Source organism: Ischnura elegans, chromosome 11, assembly GCF_921293095.1.
Source record: "Ischnura elegans chromosome 11, ioIscEleg1.1, whole genome shotgun sequence".
Classification (NCBI taxonomy): Eukaryota; Metazoa; Arthropoda; class Insecta; order Odonata; family Coenagrionidae; genus Ischnura; species Ischnura elegans.
This window is the reverse complement of record NC_060256.1, coordinates 48,208,077-48,214,743: the sequence shown is the minus strand read 5'-3', so window position 1 is coordinate 48,214,743 and position 6,667 is coordinate 48,208,077.

Genomic DNA, 6,667 nt, shown 5'->3' with positions numbered 1-6,667 from the left:
TTGTGAACTTTATAACGTACAGTGGCTAATGGCTGAGGTGAGAGGCGGCCTTCATGCCCCAAGCTTAGTCTATCTTCAAAATATTTATCTTCGAGGAATCGATCGCCTAAAGTCGATTCCGATTCCGTGCCCGAGAATCGATGAAATCAAGAATCGACGAATGTATTCGATTCATCCCTAGCATGTTCCTGCACGTGCTGACGTGAGAAACCCGTCAGAAACGACTGACAGCAATAAATCTGGTGAGGAGACATGGTTGTTTTAGCCAAAAATTTATGAAGAAACAATGAAGTGTAATCCGGAAATTGCCACGGCTCATTAAAACTCGTCTAACCTCAATGGCTGCCAAAGACAGAGTAAGCAATGAATACATCTGGAAATTTTATCATACTTCAGACCACGTATACCAACATAGGTAATAAAAAAATTGACAATAGGACCCTCAAAAATCCGCGGGTTAAAAAAACTCCCGTCACTTTCTGAACACACCTTGGGGTAACATTACATTATATCTGCCAGTACTGCACGAAGGATTTTATACTCTCAGCATTATGCAAACGAAATATGTAAGACCTTCACTTTTATTATTACACAAAACCCGAATTTTCGAACGTACATTACAGCTTGTCCTGATTTGAGAACGCCGACATCATGCAATAAATGTGATGAGGAGATGGACTGATATGGATTGAGATTTAATGCAATCCTCATTGCTGAAAGAAACTGAACATGATGAAAATTAAGCCTGAAACACACGAGCATTTTATCCGTCCCTCAGAATGATAGCTCCAGCGATAGCTTTTCAGGGACAAAAAGAGAGATCGCTCGAGCCATCATTTTATGAATCACACGGTCATTCCCGCACCGTCCCTTTTTCCATCGCTCTATCCATCACTTTCCGTACTTACAAATGTCATTCAATTAAAGGCCAAGCGTTGCGTTACAATAGCTTTTAGCAGTCGTGCGTTTTGAACGACTGAGGGACGGTGCCAGCGATGGCCTTATCGACGGAAAAAGGGACGTGCCGAGTGATGGAAAAAGGGATGGAAATCCCATCCCTGGAGCCATCGCGGAAAATGGTCGTGTGAAACGGTCATTTCTCCCCCATCATTGGAGTGATAGCTGGAGCTGTTCCTCGGAAGTGATGGAATGGATAAAAATGATCGTGCAATTAACGAATGTGGCCTTGCAGAGCCTAGAGACCGGCGTGCCCAGAATCTGTATTAGGCCCCCCAAATCAGGGTAGGAGATTAGCATATGAAAAGAAGGAAATGGATATAATATTATAAGGTAAGTTAAAAAATGCTTCCTCTCGCAAAATCATTCCAAACTCAACGGAAAATATAGATCGAAATTTATTTGAAGACACTCCTGGTAAGTGCTTCGAATTAAATCGTCAAATTATAAAATATAAATTATGCGGAAAAGTAGACTTCTCACAGCTACGATAAACTCATAAAGAGGAGATGAATAGAATACCACTGTTTTCAAATGGACTAAACTTCAATCATTAAGGCGACAATATATTCATCAACATAGCCATTATGACGATAAATACGTTTTTACAAGACCCCGAGATAATTTGGAAACAATCCTTAAGTTATTTTTCATCATCAGCTTGCTGCATAAATTAACCTCAGAAATATTATCTCTACAATAATACTCCAACGCAAAAATGTTATCCTGCATTTTAAAACACATGCGTCCCGAACGATTTTTAAAAAGCCTCATTGCTATTTAATTTTATTGTATGTCCAAGATAACTCTATTAAATTATCATATAGTGTTTAAAGATAAATGTATCAGACGTCAAAATTTTGGCAATCATGGCTGAACGACATAACATTGTTTTCAAACGTGCAAAACTTTTAGACAACAATATTTTCACAAAATAAAATATATTGCGACTGGTTTCGATACAGCGTATCATCATCTGGCGTCTAGGCCATCTGGTATCTCTACGCTGTATCGAAACCGGTCGCAATATATTTTATTTTGTGAAACAGCTAAGTGTTTTCTTAACCTTTGTGCATCATGAAGGAGTTTCACCATGTTACGCCAACCACCATCGCATTTAGCAATATTTTCGTTAAGACAAATATTTCCAGGACTAATTACCAAATATCACACGCCTTTTGAGGCGACTTGCGTGGCCATATCGTAATAAAGCCTGAATAACTTTATCATTTTTTTCTTTCCTCGGAATGACAGCTCCTGCAATAGGTTTTCAGGGAACAAGGAAAAGATCGTTTGACCCATCATTTTTTAAATCACATTTTGAATGAGGAATTTACATTCCTGAAGCCATCACGGAAAATGATCGCGATAAACAGTCTTTTTTCCGCCATCATTGGAGCGATCCCTGAAGCTGTTCCTCGAAAGGGATGGGAAAAAAAAGATTTAATTCAGGCTGTAAAGGTGTATCCAAAAGGATTTGATCGAAAGCGCCCAAACTTCCAGTGAACTTCTTAGTAATTTTAAGATCTTACTATAGATGACAGCACCATCGGAAAGTGACCTCACCAAATGAGTCGATTCATTCGGGCCAGTGCGACATCTGAAAGCACAATTGGTAACCACGTCCTCACAGATTTATGCGGAGATTCGTTGACATAGCGGTCATCACGATCTTGTGGTAAAAATGGTTATTTTTTTTTAATATTTCTAAAAGTAATGTCAGATAAACTAAAAGTAAACTTTGGAGGTATGCACGAAAAATGTGCAGTAATTTGGAACAAAAAGAATTGTAAAGTAGCATTTTATAACTTACACAATCAATTTCGCCCGAATTCGACCGTGATGATGCAGATAAACTGCGGCGAATTGAACAATATACAAATATAAGATGTATAGGATCAGTGGCGTAGCCAGGGAGGGGTTCGGGGGGTCCGGACCCCCCCTTCCCCCGAAAAATATAAGCACAGTTATTTTCCTTCATAAAAGAAAACAAATATTGAAAAATCATGAATTTACAAAATATTTTTTTAACAAATGAAGTGTTTTTGATTATGAAAAGTGTTAAAATTGGTTGAAAACCCATTACTTGGTACCCTGTTTTTAAAAAATTTTTCCCCCTGGTTTTGGATCCCCCCCTCCGAACGAAATTCCTGGCTACGCCTCTGAAGAGGATATATAAGATGTATAGATAACTAAAGAGATAATGTGAGATATGACCTCAGTTATCCGCAAACCGCGGCCATGTAAACCTTTCCTTACAGGTGGAGTAGTTTAATGATGACTTTGGCTCAAATAGCGAGGTCAAAGCCACGTATATAACGCGTGACAATGTGGAAAACGTCTTTATGACCTGAAAGCCCCCACCGACTATCAGAAAAGAGGAGCGATTTTTAAAACGTAGCGCCGTGTTTGCCATGCCAAGTCCAGTCGTCGAACGTTGAAAATTGCTGAATAAAGGGGAACAATCGCACTGTCGGGAACATTTCGACAGTGTTAAGGTCGACCCCCATCAAATACCCATGAGAGGGGATGAATGATGGGGGGGGGGAGATAAAAGCAATACATATATAGGTAACATTTTTTCATTTTTCGGGATAATAGGGTAGTTTCCTTCATCAAAGAAAACGAAAGGCATTGATTGCGATTCGTTACCCACCATAAGTGTATTCATAATATACAAATTATTTGGTCTTAGAAATCCCACTTCAGACGAAGTTAATGGTCAATTTTAATCTCATTTGAAAAAGGCCAGATTGGCGCCCATGCGATGCCACTCCACGTGACGTCACAGGGACCTAGTTTCTATACGAGTAGATTTACGAGGAGTTTTACATCGTCTGAGATTACCAATGCATGTATGAGGCACAGAGCTCAGGGAAACATGTCTTAATAATCACCTATTAAAATTGCCTAAGGTCGGAAAGTTTTCTTCGTTTGATAAGGTATTAATAATCCTTATTTAAGCCAAGCTCTACCAGCTAGCAGGGTACTCAGCGACCTGCTGGAATCCTGCGTCGTATCAGCGCTCAAAGGCTCGCCCCAAGGTCACCTCACTTGCGGCAGCGGGAACCAGAACGACGTCACACGGAGTTTTCCGAGCATTCATACTTAGCCGTCGCGTTTTCGCGCATTTGAAAATTTTCACTTTTCGTTTAATCGAGAAAAGTAGATCTCGTCATTTAAAAATCTAAAAGCGTGAAATACGTACTCCAGGAGTAATAATCTTTCGATTTAGACAATAAAAAATAATAGGAAACCACCCTATTCTACAAACCGTCTGTAGAATTATCCCAAAAATGAAAAAATGTTACCTTTACATGTATGTATTGATTTTCCCTCTCTAAACAGCAAAAAATACAATTAGTTGTTTCAGGCGCGACTTTATGGAAACCACTTGACATAATGAAAAGAGAAGAGAACTTTGTAGCTCCACATAATTATTCACTTAATTCTTTATTTTAAGCTTCCCCATAGACATGCATTTACAAAGGAGGATTAACAAAGGACGTCATAAAACACCCATGCCCTGAAAAAGGAACCAGCTACCCAAGCGGGATTTGAACCCAAGACCTTCAATTAGGCAGGCGAGGGCTATAACCCACCGCCACCGAGGCCGACGACACCAATGCAATGTGCGACCTAGGTTTAACGCGGTACGTCATCACTTGATGAAAATGCATTCGAGGCAGAGTATAAATTCTTTGTCTCCTTATTCTATTCTGTTATAATCTTCTTACTCTGTCATATTTTTCGAATTCTGTCATTATTCTCTGTCTACTATTCATCTGTACTAGACGATCACGTGCCACGTCGAAGCCTAGGTCTTACAGTAAATATAAATGTGGAATTACAAAATTTTCTTCACTTTTCATTGAGCAAAAATACCAAATTAAACTAGCTAAAATACTCTAGGAAGAAAATAAATACATATTTTTCTCTGGGAGTTGTAGCTGATGAGAAACCTACGATTTAAAATTGAAAATTTAAAAAAAATATATAAAATACGAAATCAAAGAAAGAATAGAGCTTTAGAAGTAAGCAGTCAGGCCACAACAGAGAATGATTCGAAGGAGATTAAATCGGAACTTGAAGCTTGTACGTGTTGGAAGGGATCCATAGAAGCAATAAAAGACACTTTGTTACTTCCACAATACATATTTAAAAATTCCGATCGGTTTTGGCTATTACACCTTTATCAAGTATATAAAATCCTTTTCTAAAATTGTTTAATCTTTTGTATTAAAATCATCATTTTATGTACTTGGTAATAGTGTAACAGCCGAAAGCGGTCGGAATTTTTAAATAAATTGTGTAAGTAACAAAGTGTCTTTTATTGCTAATTTGAAGAAGAAAAATATGGAAAGGACAGGACATTGGCCAGGTATCAGCTGAAAATATGCTAAAGGAAAACTAAGATATCATTATGCAGCAAAAAGGAGGAGGATTGGACAAACTTTAGGCTAGAAAAACAAAAGCTTGAAGAGGTTAAAGAATTTTCTTAACTTGGGAGCCAAATTACCAGCGATGGACGAATGTAGAAAGAAATATTCAGTAAAATAGAACACACGAAGAGGGCTTTCTACAAATTAAGAATCTTCTTACAGCTCAGAATACATGCATAGAAGTAAGGAAACCATTATGAAATTGATTATTGAGCATTTATCCATATGGGCTAGGACGCTGGCAGCAGCAGGTAAGTCAAGAGTGAAAGCATTCCAAAAGTAATACCATCGAATAATGATGGGAATAAAATGGACCAATTTTCCATACTGACAACGATTACGGCTGATATTGATGAGTTGTTGTTGATAAAGTTGTTAAATTATGTTGGGTTGATGGTATTGGAATACGATAGGGTTTCTGATAGAAGAAGAATAATATTTATAAAAATGAAGAAAAGCTTCCCGTCATAATTTATTCTTTACATCAGTTGTTTGGGGTTGCTACGTATCCACTGCACCCATGAGACACGTAACGTAAGTGATTCACGTAAAGCTCCTCATGAAAAGGTTTTGATATTGGGAGCAATACTTTTCCCTTGCAAACGGGTGTATTTTGTTAACATGATCGAAAGTGCAGCGGGCGCTTTCCGACTGAGCATCGTGTTGCGCAACTCGTAACCAGGGCGACGGGAAACGGGTTGTTAGGAGGCAATTACCGTGACGGCGACAACCTGATCGAATCCGATGCCGAAATCCGAGTGAGGGATTTGGATGGGGAGGGATCAAATCAGAACTTCCCATCCCAAGTGCTGCGGCGTTTGAAGGATCGAAAGAGCCGCGTAAATCTTCCGCCAACATTAGGAATTGGACGCTGGCAGATCAATGGAGCTTTGAATTAGCCGTCGTCGACGAAAAAAGAAAACGATTCAAAGGGAGGAAAGTCGAAATAAAGAAATAGAATAGGCTTGCTCGTAGATTTTCTTTACTGTCGATTGTGGAAGAGGAAAAATTTAAGAGTCTCACATTTTTCCGTTTTTTGATCCATCGCTTACTTATCCAGCTAATAGGGTGGTTTCCTATTATTTTTTTATTGCCTAATTCGAAAGATTATTACTCATGGAGTACGTATTTCACGCTTTTAGATTTTTAAATGACGATATCTATTTTTCGCGATTAAATGAAAGGTGAAAATTTTCAGGCACGCGAAAACGTGATGGGTAAGTATGAATGCTGGGAAAGCCCCGTGTGACGTCATTCTGGTTCCCGCT